The 16,944-nt window shown below is 44.9% G+C and overlaps 1 long non-coding RNA gene and 1 other non-coding gene across 3 annotated transcripts; both read left to right on the top strand.

Annotated features, from left to right (window-relative positions):
• The first annotated feature begins 3,239 nt into the window (after window positions 1-3,239).
• Window positions 3,240-3,377, top strand: LOC114814362. Its single transcript, XR_003762160.1, has one exon. It is a non-coding gene; the product is annotated as a small nucleolar RNA SNORA7 (small nucleolar RNA).
• A 6,972-nt stretch (window positions 3,378-10,349) lies between these two features.
• Window positions 10,350-15,534, top strand: LOC114814356. 2 transcript variants are annotated; one of them, XR_003762154.2, is made up of 2 exons: window positions 10,350-10,581; window positions 15,233-15,534. It is a non-coding gene; the product is annotated as an uncharacterized LOC114814356 (long non-coding RNA). The 2 variants fall into 2 exon arrangements; XR_005660385.1 differs by having other exon boundaries at window positions 10,350-10,904.
• Window positions 15,535-16,944: the final 1,410 nt, after the last annotated feature.

Raw genomic sequence — 16,944 nt, 5'->3', positions numbered from 1 at the left:
ATTGAGCCCCAAATTGCCAGAAGCTTTATATACGGTTTCTTAGGATCACTGTTTTCACTGTTTTTAAGCATTTGCCATGAGCAAATGATCTGTAGTTTAGGGTCAACCTATCAATAGCATTTACTGAGCACCTATTGTGTGCAGAATACTGTACCAAGTTCTTGGGGGAGTATGCTAGAGTTTCAAGATAACGTCCCAGCCCTCATGGAATTTATAATCTAATGGGGAAAATAAACAAGATAAACAAATAGGAGGAAAAATAATCATGGTAACAATAATTGTGGTATTAGTTAAGCACTTAATATGTGCTAAGCACTGTACTAAGTGCTGAGGTAGGTTCATTAGATCTCACATGAGGCTCACGGTTGAAATTTGAGGGAGAACAGGTTTTGAATTCCCATTTTACAGGTGAGGGAACTGAGGCACAGAGAAGTTAAGTGACTTGCCCAAAGTCACACAGTAGACAAGTGGCAGAGCCAGAATTAGAACCCAGGTCATCCGACTCCCAGGCCCATGCTCTTGCACTAGGACATGATGCTTTGGATATGTGGACAAATCAGTGTTTTAATAATAGTAATAATAATTTGTAAACCTGTGTGTGCAGTTGTGAGTGCATAAATACGGAAGAGGGTCAAAACTTCTGAGGAGATTGTGGGGAGGGTATGTTTTGAGGAGAAGAAAAAATAATTGGGGATTGGAAATGGGAGCTCCAGGATGGAGGAAGAGAGTGGGCAAGGCATTGGAAATGGTAGAATAGAGAACAGGGCACAGTGAGAGCTTGAGAGAAATAACAAATGCCAGCTGGGGTTTAGAGGAAAAAGAAAATGGATACGTAGTAGGGAGAAAGCTGGTGTGGTACCTTAAGGCCAATGATCAATCATTTTTTCTTGATGCTGAGAGGAATGGGCAACTATTGGAAATTTGTGGGGAGCTAAGGTTTGAGTTTTTAGGACCTGGGAAAGTAAATTTAAGGGAGTTAGTCTTAAAAGTCCCACCTAGGATCAAGCATGAGAACATATTCAAGAATGCAGCAATCAATACCTTTCCACTGAATTAGGAAATAAGTGGCTGGGGGAGGTGGAGATTCCATGTCGGCTGCCAATTATGTCATATCCATGCCTATAATGACCTCAAATGAATCTAACTATGACCTTTATTTTGAGATTATAAATTGTTTCGTAAAATCAGTAAGGCACTCCAGGCAGTACATTTCAGGATGATTATTTCATAAAGCAATTGATCAAAGATATGCAACCTAAGAGAACTGGACAATTTTATTTCCATTCTATACAGCCAATTTCTATTCACAATCTTTCTCTTACCTATTATCCTTCCCTTTTTTCCAACTTTTTTCTCCTTCACTTTCTCCTGTTTTCTCTTTTTTCCTCTTCCAATTATATTCCTCTTCACAGATGTCTTTAAAGGACTCGATCACTTTGCTTCCATCTATCTTACCTCTCTGAATTCCTACTAGAACCCAACCCACACACTCTGCTCCTCTAATGCCAACGTTAAGAAAAACTGCCATATCCTGGTGGAAGTAGTACAGACCTGGGAGTCAGGGGACCTGAGTTCTAATCCCTACTCTGCTACTCATCTGTTGTGGGACCTTGAGCAAGTCGCTTAACTTCTCTGTTCCTCAGTTACCTCATCTGTAAACTGGGGATTAAAACCGTGAACCCTGGACTGCGGGGCATGGACTGTGTCCATCCTGATTAGCGGGTATCAATTCCAGTGCTTAGCATACTATAAGCACTTAACAAATGTCCTTAAAAAAAACAAAACCCTATTCACTGTACTTCGATCTCATCGAGTTCACTGCCGACCCCTAACCCGCATCCTGCCTCTGACCTGGAATTCCCTCCCCCAACCAGATTCCCTGTACCAGATGCCCATTCTCCACACCTTCAAAGACTTACTAAAATCACATCTCCTCCAAGAGGCTTTCCCCAACTAAGGCCTCATTTCCTCTTCTCCCACTCCCTTTTGTCACCCTTGCAGTTAGATTTGCATCTTTTATTCACTCTCCCTCAATCCCACAGCACTTCTGCACATATCCATAATTTATTTGTTTATATTAATGTCTGTCTCCCCATCTTAACTGTAAGCTCCGTGTGGGGTGGGAATGTGTCTACCACCTCTGTTATATTGTACTCTCCCAAGCCCTTAGTATAGTGTTCTGCACATAGTAAGCACTCGATAAATGTGATTGACTGATTGATCTCTTTCTGATTCCCTTTCTACCTAGTTGAATGCGCCCACTCTTCTGATTGCCTTCAGTCTTTGGACCAGGGCTCTTCTGTCTCTCTCTGGCTTCCCACTTTCCTGTTCATTTGGGGGAAAATAATAATTCTGATAATTAGGGCATTTGTTAAGCATTTATTATGTGCCAGACACTGTAATAAGCGCTTGGGTAGATACAATTAAATTGGGTTGGACACAGTCCCTGTTCCATGTGGGGTTCACGGTTCAACCCCACTTTACAGACAAGGTAACCAAGGCACAAAGAAGTGAAGTGACTTGCCAAGGGTCACACAGGAGATAAGTGGCGGAGTCGGGTTTAGAACCCATAACCTTCTGACTCCCAGGCCCGTGCTCTCACAGTGATGGAGCACTTAGAACAGGGCTCCTGCACACAGTAAGCCCTTAGTATATACCATTGATTGACTGATTGGTTGATTCTGGGGTGGGCCACCAGAAGCAGCAGACATGCCTTGAAAAAGAAGCACTCATTTTTAATCTAGTGAGAGACTGATTCTTGGATGTGACTTTTCAACAGAAATCTGCTGTCATTGTGTCCTAGGAATATCTTACTGCAAGGAGGGTAGGAAACAGAGGCAGGCTCATCCACTCTCCTCGCATCACAGACTTGCGATCCCTCCCGCAACTCGCCTTACAGTCTGCAGCCTCACAGTTGACGTCACCTTTCAATCAGTGTGAGTCGCCTGGGGGTTGGATTCTTTCTACGGGACCAGATTTCCAGACCCCATTTCTACCCACAGAATCTGTGCTCGTGCTGTTGCTCTTGCTAACTTTTCAGCAGAATGAATTCCAGGAGTCTTTCATCTGCCCATCTCTGGAATCCTTTCCTTTGGGATGTTTGGGGAGTTCCGTAAGGGCTGGCTCCTGCCATCCCCACGTGCTGGAAATGATCTTGGCACTGGCTGGAGAAAGTGAAAATAAGCCCCGCATACTATTGATCCCATCAACAATATTCAGAAACCTCTACGGGGAAGAGACCCCTCTCAGGATCACACCTGGAGAGTTTCCAGTACTCTATCAGTCTCGACTACAGGAGGGACAGTCAAGCAGAGGCATATCCATTCCACTCTTAGCTTGGGCAGTGGCTAGCGAGTGGAAAGCAATCTGCTATAATTCAAAACTCACCCGTGCTGGGCAGCAGTGGCATGAGAGAGAGCCTAGGGTTGAGACTCAAGTTTCAAGGAGGCAGTGGTAAATCATTTCCATATATTTACCAAGAAAACTCTGTGGATATGCTACCAGAACGATTGCAGATGGAGGTGGGGCATTCTGGGAGAGATGTGTCCAAGGCTTCGCGATGGGTCAGAGACTACTGGACAACATAAGACAAGACCAGGAAGAGATGCTCGCTTCATGGAGCAAACCATGGTGGGAGAAAAACAAAGCGGGCATGGAAAAGGAGCTGTTCCTTAGAGGAATCACCATACAAGTCCCAGCCGCTGGGCTGGCTGACGTGCTAGCCACACTGGCCTACTGAAAAAGTCGTGTCTGAAGAGAAAGCTGGTGCAGAAGTCAGAGAGAACGTCACCCTGATAGCATGAATTTTGGAGCCAATGCCATATGGCGTGGACATGGCCACAAAGCAGATGATATGCCGCTTGACCATCATCATGAAGGCACTGTTCACAGATTCATGGTACTATGCTGGCACCGTACCAAACAAATGAATGGTCGCTAACCCTGCTCTCCAAGAGCTTGAACTCTAAACTAATCCACATCAGAGGAGGCAAGCACTGAGAAAGAAACAGCACTCAAAGAGATTAGTAGAACAATAAAAGTAAATCACATGAATAACTACTTAACCTGGCCTATGTAGACACATTCTTATGGTTTTCCTGCTGATCTTATGGTTGTCAATATGTCAGTGAGTGCGTTCGACAAATCAGTGTTGAAAACTTGCTTTTAAAGTAAGTGACAGCTACATGTTCAGAGTCATCTACATGTTCAGAGTTTTTCCAATTTCCTCCAGAGATGTTTCCTTTCAAGGCCAGTTTTTCTGCAGTTGTGTTTTAAGAAAACGACTGGAAGCTTTGCCCTGTGAATTGGTGTATGGCAGAAGAGAGGAACAGGAAACCCCTCTATTACAGAAGAACTCCCGCATGCCTTAGTGGAAAGAGCATGGACCTGGGAGTCAGAAGGTCATGGGTTCTAATTCTGGCTCTGCCACTTGTCTGCTGTGTGACCTTGGGCAAGTCATTTACTTCTCTGTGCCTCGGAGAAGATACATGGCGAGGTGAGATACACGGCACTGGTGTAGATACATGGGAGTTACAAGGTTATCAGGTTGTCCCACATAGGGCTCACATCTTAATCCCCCTTTTACAGATGAGATAACTGAGGCACAGAGAAGTGAAGTGACTTGGTCAGGAGACCATGGCAACAAATTCACCCTTCACCTCAGCCACCAAGGCCTCTACTCCAGTCCTCACCAAAAGGTCCACTTTTGAATCAGGCGGTGGCTCTCAGCAGACCAGTGAATACGTCTAGATAGGTGAATGTTTACCAGATGAATTTTCATCTGGATCGCTCCATTCACTCCTCACCTTAGTAGAGGCACCCGGTTTTATGGGTGCTCAATTGGATGCAGTTCAGCTTATTTCTCATGAGGCAGCCGCGTTCAGTGGCAAGAACATGGGCCCGGAAGTCAGCAGACCTGGGTTCTAGTGCCTGCTCTGTCATTTGCCTGCTGTGTTACCTTGAGGAAGTCATTTATCCTCCATGGGCCTCAGTTCTTCACCTGCAAAATAGGAATAAGATACCCGCTCTCCCTGTTTCTTAGACCGAGAGTCCTCAGTGTTCCAGGGACTGTCTCTGATCTCATTTTCTGGTATCTTACCCACTCTTTAGAAAATAGCCAGAGAACAGTATTATGATGAGGAATACATGCAAAATTTTATAACAAGTTCATAGCTTTACCCTTCCAAGCATTCTCTTTGGTGGCCTGCTGGTAGCAAGCTAGTATAGCTCCTTCCATTTTGAGAGCCCGGATCCATGTTAGTCAAAAGGAGGATTGGGATTATTGTTATTAATGATGAAAATACAAATGATAATAATAAAATGACCAGCATGATGATTGCAACCGGGAACCCCACTCTGCCTCTGTTCCAGGGATCAGGCAGGAGATGAAGAGGTTGAGAGTGAGCAAGCATAGCACAAGTGAGAGATCAAGATAACCAGAACCCGGCAGTGATTCCTCCTGGTAGTAGTCAAGGCTGCCCCAGGCCTGCTCCCATTCCCCACCCATCTGGGAAAACAGACACTCCCCCAGAATCCCCGGGACTTCCATCCTCAGACAGATCATACTGGGACCCAGCGTGGGAGGGGAGGCAGAGGGAATCCCATGGCTGGTGGGCCGAACCTGAGCTGTGGCTCCGGAGAACGCTTGAGCTTATCCTGGGACCCACCCCATCCTGCCCCGCAGCCACGGCTGATCCAGTTGAAGGGATAACATCCCCTTTAAGATAAGACAGGTTGGAACTCAATCAGACTGGCCATCTCCGGGGAGTCCCGCTTCCTCATCCCAGGGCTGTCTTTATGGGGTGGTGGAGGTAGTCAGGGAGCTGGGGCCACGGCAGGACGGTACCAAGTTTCTCTGGGGGCTGAAGCTGAGCTTCAAACACCCGGCTCCGTAGGAGATCCCAAGGGTTCCTCTCCCTCAGCAGCTGCCCTCCCCTTCACAAAGTAGAGGATTACAGAGAGATTTAAGATGGTGTTGCTCACACGTGCCATGTCAGGGGGAATGGGGAAGGGGGCCTGGCGGTGGGCACTGTTTCAGCACTGACTCACACCTTCTGAACAGGCCCTGAGTCATTTTGGGGAGGTCTGATTCAGACTCCATCTCAGTTTTATCCTAAACGGTGACCATATTGAAAAGATGTGGAGACTACGATTACTGTCTGAAGTGAATGCAGCTGGAATTATGGCCCCTTGGTGGGAGGGGGCTTTCTCTACTCACCCTACCAAGTCAAGAGTCTGGAACTTCAGCCCCTGAAGCCTCTATATTAATCCGGCCCTGAACGGAATTGAGGCAGTAATACCACCCAAAGTCAATAAAGGGTTAAAAGAACTGACAGTCACCCATCAGCATCCCATCCTGATTATTATTCATTTTTAAGGGATAAAATCTCTTCCACCCCCTTTGAAATCAAGAAGCATCCCTATTCCCATTGTGCAGATGAGGAGATTGAGAGGTGAAGAGAACTGCCTGAAGTTACAAAATTTGAAGCCAAATTACCTTCTGAACCGAGAGCATGAAGGCCAGCAAATGTAGGTCCCAGAGCTGAGCCAGCTGGAAGAAGTCACAGGGGAGAGGCAGTTCAGAATCACTCAGGGTATTTTATTCCAAGCAAGATTCTCCACTGCTCTGCTTTCAGAGAAGCACAGCACAACACCTCTGTCCTGGGCATCCACTTCACTTCTTTATTTTTCCTGGCCCACAGCTTGAAGCCCGTCCAAACTGATTGCCTGAACTGAAAATTACAGCCCCATCGGCAGTGTCCAAAACAGATGCTGATATAATGAGGCTGTATAAGAATTCACAGATATCAGGTTAAAAGAAAACAACCCCCCACCTTGCTAAAAAAACCAAAACCCATTCTTCTAGGATGTGGCCTGCCAATTTAAGGATTGCCGTGCTATATTGTTGGGGTGAAGACAGCCAAGAAGCACGTTTCCTGGAGAAACAGTTGGCTTTTAACTTCCCAGTGTCATAGAAATTCTTTGACTTTATTTACTTATTACAGGTTGGATGAAAGAAAAAGGACCGTCCACTTGAATCTTTTCAGACTACTCAACAGTTGAAGTCTTATTTATACTGAAGCCCCCAGCTGTGCATGACATAAGTCACTGAAAACTAGCACATCTCTCCACCAGCAAGCACAACACAACCACAAGTTTGGCAACAAATTAAGGTTGCCAGATGCCTTTACTGTTTCTTAAGCTTTCCCTGTATTCAAGGAACTCTGCTTTCTTCTTGTTGGAAATACTTTCAAAGTAGAACACAATGTTTTGGATTGCCTGGCCAAAGTTTAGCTGTACTCTTGCCTCTTTGCCAAACTTCCTGTTTTTAGCAAAACAATTTATTATCTTGCTGGTTCTTTAGGCCCAAAAGGATCTTCAGGCACAAATAACTCTTTGGTTTTCATATCTTTTCAGAGAATAAGCTCCTTCGCTTTCCTTTAATTATCCTGCAGATCTGAAAACAGAAATGCATTTAACCTTTGGGAGCACTAGCAAGGTGTAGAGAATGTTTTAATTATTCAAAACCTCTGCAGTCTGAACTTTAAAGAACAGACAATTATTTTTCATATGCAAGGAAAATAATTTTTTTCAGGTGGTTTGGCAAGATCACTGATCGACCATATGTGGAATTTTCGAAGCAAGTTTAAAGTGAGAGTTTGTAGTTGAAGGTTGGACAAAAGATTTGATTAATCAACAGCAATCAGAGGTGACTACCCAACCTTACTCTCTGAAGGACAGTTTGTTTCTGATTGCTGAGCAACATGACTTCCTTTTGACACATACAGATCACCCCAAAATACCCTTCCACCAGAAAATCAATAACAAATGTAAGAAAGTGGAACAGGCTTTTTGAACAAAATAAGCCAAAAAAAAACAAACTCTCCCCGTTTAGTAGTCAGATACAATTTGAAGTCTGAATCTCAACAGGAAATAGATTGTGAAGGGACATGTCTGTTGCTTGAGGGGGAAATAAAGAAGCTTTCAGCAGCTTGGGTACAAACCAGAACTCTAGATCTGCGGTGGCTCTCACTTCCCTCTCTTCGCGCTTCCAAAATACGGCCGGCAAAACAGAACATGGGTGAACTTGGCCACCGGGGAACACCACTTCCTAACTCCAAGGTCATTTTTATGTCCTGCGGCTTAGCTGAAGTAAGTCAGTGCAGGCTTCCCAGGGCTGGGCAGTGGGGAAGCCAAGCTTTGGCCCCAGTTTGTCCTCCCCAGCCCTTAAAAAATTATTACTGTGCCTGACCTGCAACTGCTAAGGATCCGTGAACTTGATTTATCAAGACCCTTGAGTTATTTGAAGGTGATTTGGCAATCCTGTAAAATAACCCGAGGAGGCGGCTTAACCTACAAGGAAAGAATGGAGGGCTGGTAGTCAGAGGATACGAGTTCTAGTCTCAGCTCCGTTACCCTCCTGCTGTGTGGCTTAGGGCAAGTCACTTAACCTCCCTGTGCCCCAGTTTCTTCATCTGTAAAATGGGGATTAAAGATCTGCTCTCCCTTCATTTTAGGCTTTGAGCCCAGTGTGGGACAAGGGCTGTGATCGATCTGATGATCTTGTATCAACCCCAGGGCTTGGCACATAGAAAGCCCTCAATAGGTACCATTAGTATTATATTACTATTAAAGGGTTCTTAGCACAGAGCTGGCAAAGTGTCCGAAATTAAAAGGAAATAGAAAATATCAATGGCTCGGCATCAGGAGTCCCAGGAAAATCACAGCCAGTATCCCAGGCAGAGAAAAGCAGTCAGGGTGGAGTTGGTCATTCATAAACCACCCCCATCCTCGGCAGGAAATGGGGAATAAAACTGTGAGGAGTTGCGGGGGGTGACACCTCGACACTCGGGAGCACAAGCTGCAGGTTCTAGCTGTCAGAATGTATTTCTGAGAATTTAACTGCGTTTCGTATATTTGTCCCTGTTTAGTTTGCTAAATCATGCTGTTTTTTGACTATATTGCAAAATTATTATTCTTCAGGGAAATAATTGCCATTCCTCATACTACTATGGTTTTCTTTGCCCGACATGGGAATAAAATAATTACTTAGAAAATGAGCCTCATGAGTGGAACGGGGACTGTGGCCAACCTGATTGGCTTGTATCTGCTCCAGCATTTAGCACAATGCTTGATACATGGCAAGTGCTTAGATATAACAATAATAATAATGATGATGATAAAAGTACAGGGGCTTAGGCCAATGACTCCAATGGAATAAAGTATAACAAGAAATCACTACAAAATCACTACACAGTTGCTGACTTGTGGCTTCCATGTATTACCATCATGAAGTGGAATAATTAAAAATGTGTGAAATGCAGAGACTGGATTAGTGTTGAAGTGTCAAGTTTGATATATCAAATGAAATCAGAAAACCAAGTAGCATTCCAGATTTGATTATGAAATCATGGCTCTAATAATGACGGTATTTTTAAGCACTTTATATTTGCCAAGCACTGTGCTAAGCACTGGAATAGATACAAGATAATCAGATAGACGTAGTCTCTATTCCATACAGGATTCCAAGTCTAGAGGGAGGGAGAACCATTACGTTATCTCCATTTTACAGATAAGGAAACTGAGGCAGAAAGGTTGAATGTCTCTCCCCACAACAGTCCATAATTCACTCTGCTGTTAGGATTATTTTTCTAAAAATCGGTTCAGTCCACATCTCCCTGCTCCTCAAGAACATCCAGAGTTGCCCATCTCCTTCTCTAGACTTGTAAGCTCCTTTTTTGTGGTTTTTGTTAAGTGCTTACTATGTGCCAGACACTGTGCCAAGTGCTGAGGTAGGTGCAAGATAATCATATAGGACATAGTCCCTCTCCCACAGAGGGTTCAAGTCTTAATCCCTATTTTACAGTTGAGGCAACTGAGGTAGAGAGAAGTTAAGTGACTTGCCCAAGGTCACACAGCAGACAAGTGGTGGAGCAGGGGTTAGATTCCGAGGCTGGGACTCTCTCCACTTAGCCACGCTGCTTCTAACGAATGGGGCTTGGTTATTGCCTCTAAGAAACAGGCATTTTCTGGAAAAATTTTTCAGCCTAATATGAGGTTTTCCTTGGCAAATGAATAGTTCCTGGATTTGTCTAATTTTCCTTGTGTTGATTTCTTCGTGTACATTGAATAAAGTTACCCCCTTGGGAACCGGATGCCGAAGAGCAAATGACAATGCCAGCTGGAACGAGAAAGGCCAAATGACTTCCAAAAGCCATCTCATCAACCTCGGCCCTCATTGGTCCCGGTGCGAACGCAGGCGGCCAGTCGGAGGAAGGCCAATCAGAAGTTGAAAATAGATGACCTGGTGACGGGCCCGGGCTTCCTCACGAAGCCCGTCGGGCCTCAGGAGCCTCAGCGGTAGCCTTGTTCCCGAGCCTGATGTGAGCGTTGGCCGTTGTCGTCCCTGTCAGGTTCTACGTTTCCGTGGCAGCTGGAACTTCCCTGAGATTTCGCGTCTGTGAAACGCTCCAGCGGAGGAAACAAGCGGAGAGAGGGCTTCCACAGTCGCGGGGACCTGATGAGCCGACCAGAGCGGGGTCACCTGCCCCGACCCGGGGGACCAACAGAGCCCTCAGGCAGGTGCGGACGCTGGGGCCGACGAGGGAGCGTGAGTTGAGGATGAGGCTTCTATTATCTCCGTCGGGCCAAAAGCAACGGAGAAGCGTTTCCACTGGAACGCTATCCGCTTAGTCATCTCGAATAACTTTAAGCATTTCATCACCGTTCCTGGCCGCAAACATGAATCCCTTCAAGGGAGTCGAGGTCTGTTTTCTCCCTTAAAGCCCTCAGAGTATTCTGCTTCTATTTCCCGTATGGAATATGGATGTATTAAATGCAAAAAAGTCCATAAATTGAACATTATGGTTGAGGAATGAGCTCCACGGATGCCAGGAAATTCAAAAGTAAGTGTTCCCTTAGCAGCCCTAACTCAGCCATCTTGCAGTAATGTATCCTTTTCTATTTCTGAATCCTCAGCGGAGAGTGCGTTTTAGCCGGACCCCGGACCTCTCAACTAATCCGGGAGAGGAAGGCCAGCCCCTCTGTAGGTCGTGGGAAAGTCCGCAACAGCCCCTCCGCGGACCCCTCCGCCAGAGCTTCAAATAATCCAGACGCTCTACGACTCTTTCCCCAAGGCCACCAGTCAAGTGGGCTGGATGTGGCTCTGGCCACAGCCGCTCACAGAGGGCCCGAGGGCGGCTCGACTAAGGAAATGGAAAACGCATCCGGGTCTGTCCTGGATGCATTAGCGGCTCGAGAACTAATGGGCTTGGGCACCTCCCAGGGTGCATTAGACGAAGGGGTTGCAGCAACAGCTGGTGGTTCCTCTTCAGGCATAATTTATCTATTGCACTTTACTTAATGTGCAAAAAGGTAATTTATGCTGAATGCACGTGTATCGCCTGCTGTGCCTGTGCGGGACATAATATACCATAAAGCAAATCAGCAGATTAAGGGTACATTTTTGCACACGCACAGGCCTGTAAACTTAATTGCTGGTAGCTTGAAAAAGATCTAATTGTTTTTCAACTTGGCTAGGCCAACATTCCTCACCACTGAGGACTATGATCATATCGAGTTGCAATTGCCTTTGGTGGGTGGTTTCTACATGACCCAAACCCAGAATCGGATAGCAACGTGGGGCTTAAATTTCGGTGCTATTTTATGTTTTCATGTTCGTCGCTGGGTTGCTGCGTGCGGTCTTCATTCACGTAAGATTCGAAGGGACTTAGAGAAAGAGACCGTTTTTTATAACTCCCATAAAATAGCCCAGGTGTGATTGGGGTTCATTAAACTAGAAAAGTATATTTTCTTAAATGCATGAATTCTTAAATGAAGCTCAGAAACTAGGAACCATCTTTCCAACAGCCAAAATAAAAACCTGGGCTTGGCTGCAGATGTCTTGCAAGAGGAAAACAAACTATGATGGTTGTGAAATGTAAATATATGGAAAATGGAAAAAAATGTCCCCACTATTACTACCTAGTCCACTACCAGGCTCCTTCTCGTTCACGTTCAATCTATCACTAAATCCTGTCAGTTCAGCCCTCACAACATTGCTAAAATCTGCCCTATCCACTCCATCCAAACTGCTACAGTGTTAATCCAGTCACATCCTATCCCACCTTGATTATTGTCAGTCTCCTAGCTGACCTCCCTGCCTCCTGTCTCTCCCTATTCCAGTCCATACTTTGATCTTCTGCCCCGATCATTTTTCTTCAGAAATGTTCAGTCCATGTTTCCCCACTCCTCAAGAATCTCCAGTAGTTTCCCATCCACCTCCACATCAGTCAGTCATGTTTATTGAGCCCTTACTGTGTGCAGAGCACTGTCCTAAGCACTTGAGAGAGTACAGCATAACAGAATTGACACATTCCCTGCCCACAATGAGCTTACAGTCTAAAGTGGGGAAACAGACATTAATATAAATGAATAAATTATGGCTATGTACATAAATGCTGTGTGTTGAGCGGGCAGGGGTGGGGGGAGGGTCTGCTCATCTAGACGGTTAGATCTTTGTGGGCAGGGAATGTGTCTGTTATATTGTGATAATTTACTCTCCCCAACACTTAGTACAGTGTTCTGAACTCAGTGAGTGCTCAATAAATATGACCAATTGATACTAGTTCCACCAGATTGTAAGGTCGCTGAGGTCAGGAATGATGTCTTCCAACTCTATTGTGCTCTTCCAAGTACTTAGGTTATAATGAGCTCCCAATAAATGCCATTGATGGACGAGATGAATGTAGTTTTCATCGTTTCAAGTATCAGAAACTTCATTCAAGATATGAAGATGAGGTTAGATGGTAGGCATTTAAAATAAGTACAAGATCTTGGTAGAAATTAAGCAATTCCTAAGCAAGGAACAGAGAGTGCTTATTTTCAGCTGTCCAAGAAAAGAGTTTCTAGAAGAAAAGGAATGAACTTGTTGTGCTGATTTTACTACACCAACTTCCTAAGGCAACTGTTTCTGTACACTTGAATGGGGCAGAATTGCAGAGAAACATGCTACCTTGAAATGAACTTTGCATGGAAAAATTAAGTTGTTAAGAAAATTATAACAACTGTGGTATTAGTTAAGTGCTTACTACATGTCAGGCACTGTACTAAGCACTAGAGTAGATACAAGACAATCTGTCCCCCTTGGGCCTCACAGTCTAATTAGGAGGGAGAACAGGTATTGAATCCCCATTTTGCAGATGAGAGAACTGGGGTATGGAGAAGTGAAATGATTTGCCCAAGGTCACCCAGCAAGTATGTGGCTGAGTCAGGATTAGAACTAAAGTCCTCTGATTCCCAGGCCCAGGTTCTTTCCAATAGGCCACACTGCTTCTGGAGGATGTGCTTGAAGGAGGTTAATAGTAAAAAATGTGTTTTTGTTGGCATTATTGAATATCCTTACCACAAGATGCATATGGCCAGAGTGGCTTAGTGGAAAGAGCAGGGGCTTGGGAGTCGGAGAATTTGAGTTCCAATCCCTGTTCTGCCACTTGTCTGCTCTGTGACCTTGGACAAGCCACTTAACTTCTCTATGCCCTCAGTTACCTCACCTGTAAAGTGGCGATTAAGATTGTGAGCCCCACGTGGGACAACCTGATTACCTTGTAACTACCTCAGCGCTTAGAACAGTGCTTGGCATGCAGTACGTGCTTAACAAATACCATAGTAATAATAGTTATTATTATTATATGACCAGTAACTTCCCATCATCTTAATCTAAAGCCACATTAGAAATGTTCCCTAAATTAGAAATACTAGAAGAAGGGAGCATTTTCTGTAATGTCATCTCAAATTTCAAAAGGCAAGGGCAAGTGTCGAGACTGTTCAGTGGGGTAGTTTCCAGGAGGGCGAGCTAGGCCAGGACCTCCTGGAAGCACCAGAGGGTTGTGTGAGCAAAGAGGGGCGTCACTGGAAAGAATATGGAAAATCTTCCCTATCGTTCCCACCTGTCACCAGTTAAAACTCTATTTTCTTTTCTTGCCTGCCCTCCCTGTAACCCCAGTCCCCATTTGCTCTGCTTTTCCTTAAACTTCTGTCCCTGTGGCTCCCTCAATTGCCTGCTGTGTCAAATCCATATTCTGAAGTCCCTTCTCTGACAGGAAGCCCCCTTGCAGGCCATGCCTCCTGGACCCATAAATCCATGGGACAGTGGAAATGGATCAGGAAAGGGGGTGATGGTGGTGGTACTCTCTCAGACATACCTCTCGAGTGGCCAGTTTGGAATAAGGGGAACTGGTACATATGGGGGAGGGCAGTGGGGGATTTGCAAGACCAGGTGTTGCAAGGAGACTGGGGACATTTAGGATGGAGGCCTGAAGGGTGTGGGAGGAGGGTGGGGTGGGTGTGGGAGGAGGGTGGGGTGAGTTTGGGGGAAAAAAAAACATGTTTTAATGGGTTTACCTGGTTGACAGGTGGCATCAATAGGATGATTTATGTTGGGTTTGCCAGGGGCAGTACGTGAAAATCTCCTAGCTGTCAGTGAGCCGAGTGCAGACCGCCTCCCCACAAATTTTGTTCCTGAATTAGAAGCCTGACTCAGTGCAGAACCTGGAATGGTTCCTCTGAAACAACAATTCCTTTCAATAATGTCTGATTGAATTTCTCAACCAAGCTATGTGTGTCTGTGCGGGAGGCGGGGGACACGTGTTTCCTGGTTCTCCCGCTCCCATCCCCGCCCCATAACTAAGCCAGACCACCAAAATTGTCACAAGAAGGAACTCAGTACATCAGAATATCTGAATTCTGCCCTGTTCCTTTAGACTGTAGAGAGCAGAGATCACATGAGATCACATCTAGAGGACAAGGGACTCCATCCATTTAAATTGCTCAGCATCTAATCCTGGATGCCTTTTAACCCTTTAAGTCCAGTCTCACAGGATGAAAGGACTCTTCCAAAGGGTACAAACAGTAATGAAATGTACATCGCCTTGATTCTATTTAGTTGCCATTGTTTTTACGAGATGTTCTTCCCCTTGACTCTATTTATTGCCATTGTTCTTGTCTGTCTGTCTCCCCCGATTAGACTATAAGCCCATCAAACGGCAGGGACTGTCTCTATCTGTTGCCGTCTTGTTCATTCCAAGCGCTTAGTACAGTGCTTTGCACATAGTAAGCGCTCAATAAATACTATTGAATGAATGAATGAATACACTCAGATAAAGTGGAAAGCAGATCATTTTGGCTTCTTAGAGAAAGTGCAAAAAGTGACATCAGTGTTCCTTCCTTGGTGTAGATTGTACTCCAGATCGTGGCCCAGGAAGCTAAGGAAGAGATGTATCGGATGACCTTATATCAGGTAGTGGTCCAAGAATCTGACAGTAGGTGTTGAAGGCTGGGAAGAATTGCGATAAACTCATCCAAAGGTCCTAGAAGAAGGAATTTCCTTGACTAATAGGCAACTAGGGACTCAGATTCCCCCACTCCAACAAATTCTTTCCTCTGCTTCCTGTCATCGCACTTCACCCTCCATTCTATACATTGTTTTTTCCTTGGCTGCAATATGAGCTCAATAAAAATGTGCCATTATCCCTTTTAGATCAGCATTCTTCCATCGGGAATGGTTAGCTGATGTTCAGGATAAATCTTAACATCTCAAAAGCTCCTCCCACCGGGTCCCCCCACCACATTTCATGCAAAACCCAGCCAGTTCAGTGAAATAGTCCTGAATGCAAAGAGTCTTTCCTAATTCGCAGACATGATTAGCGTATAGCTCAACTTATTGCTTGCCTTATATTATCTCATTTTGCTTAGCTACAAGAGTGCTAAAATACTCGGAAGAAATTAGTCAGTCCACTTTGAAAACCCTGCTAAAGCAAACTGAATTATTATTGTTGTTATTATTATCGCTGTATTTGTTTAACACCATTTATCAACCATTGTACTAAGTGCTGGGGTAGGAAAAAGTTAACTTGATTGGACAGAGTTCCTGCCCTACATGGGACTCACAGTTTAGGCTGGAGGGGGAACAGACACTGAATCCCCATTTTTACAGATGAGATAGCTGAGGCACGGAGAAGTGAAGTGATTTGCCCAAGGTCACAGAGCAGACAAGTGGCAGAGTCAGAATTAGAACCCAGGTGCTCTGACTCTCAGGCCTGCGCTCTTTCCACTAGGCCGTGCTGCTCTTCAATCGATGGTCTCATTTAACTGTTCATTTCCTAGATAAATTCCATGCTATCTCAGTTGTGATTTCCTGTTATTCGATCTAAATAACATGAATTTGGCTCCTGGGGGCAACAGAATTGGACCGTATACCTTAAGTTTCAGAATTTGGATATTCAAATAAACTTCTGATCCCCTAATCCCACTGAACAATTCTCTCCATTCCAATCTGGGACAAATCCCATAATATTTACTTAAGGGCTCCAGTGCCACTGACCTGGGGTTGACTCCCTCAGCATTCAGACGGGTGTAAGCAGAGGTCAGAAACCTCTCAGAATAATTTGGAGATAACGTCTCAACCATCATTTCCTACAGTGGCTTCATCAGCTTTCCCTGCCAATTTTGTGTTCCTGAGAGGTATCTGATTGGACTCCTTTGCATTCTTTTAAGAATACCCAAGGGGTTTTTGACTACTCTTTCTTCTTTCCCTGTTTCCTATCAATTACCTACAGGCGAGATACTGTACTTGGCGATCTTGAGATAAAAAAAAAAGTGTTAGAGAAGAGCAGGCAAACATCAGGCTCTGTCTTTTAGATATTATCTCAGTGGGACTCTTTCTAATCCAGAACTCGGGGTCCTGGGTTAACGAAAGTCACAATATTCTCCCCAAACTCAGGATATTCCGCACTAGCCCAATCCAACTGGAACAGCCTCCCTCTCATTTTGGCCCAGACACACTCTATACAGAACTTCAAGTGGGAAGCAAAGGAAATGAACTACTTTGGAATTTAGCTGACTCCACAGATCTCTGCCCTGGTGCAGTGTAACTTCAGACCTCTAATC

This window comes from Ornithorhynchus anatinus, chromosome 9, assembly GCF_004115215.2.
Source record: "Ornithorhynchus anatinus isolate Pmale09 chromosome 9, mOrnAna1.pri.v4, whole genome shotgun sequence".
NCBI lineage: Eukaryota > Metazoa > Chordata > Mammalia > Monotremata > Ornithorhynchidae > Ornithorhynchus > Ornithorhynchus anatinus.
The sequence above is the reverse complement of the archived record's forward strand: the minus strand, read 5'-3'. Positions and strand labels throughout refer to the sequence as shown.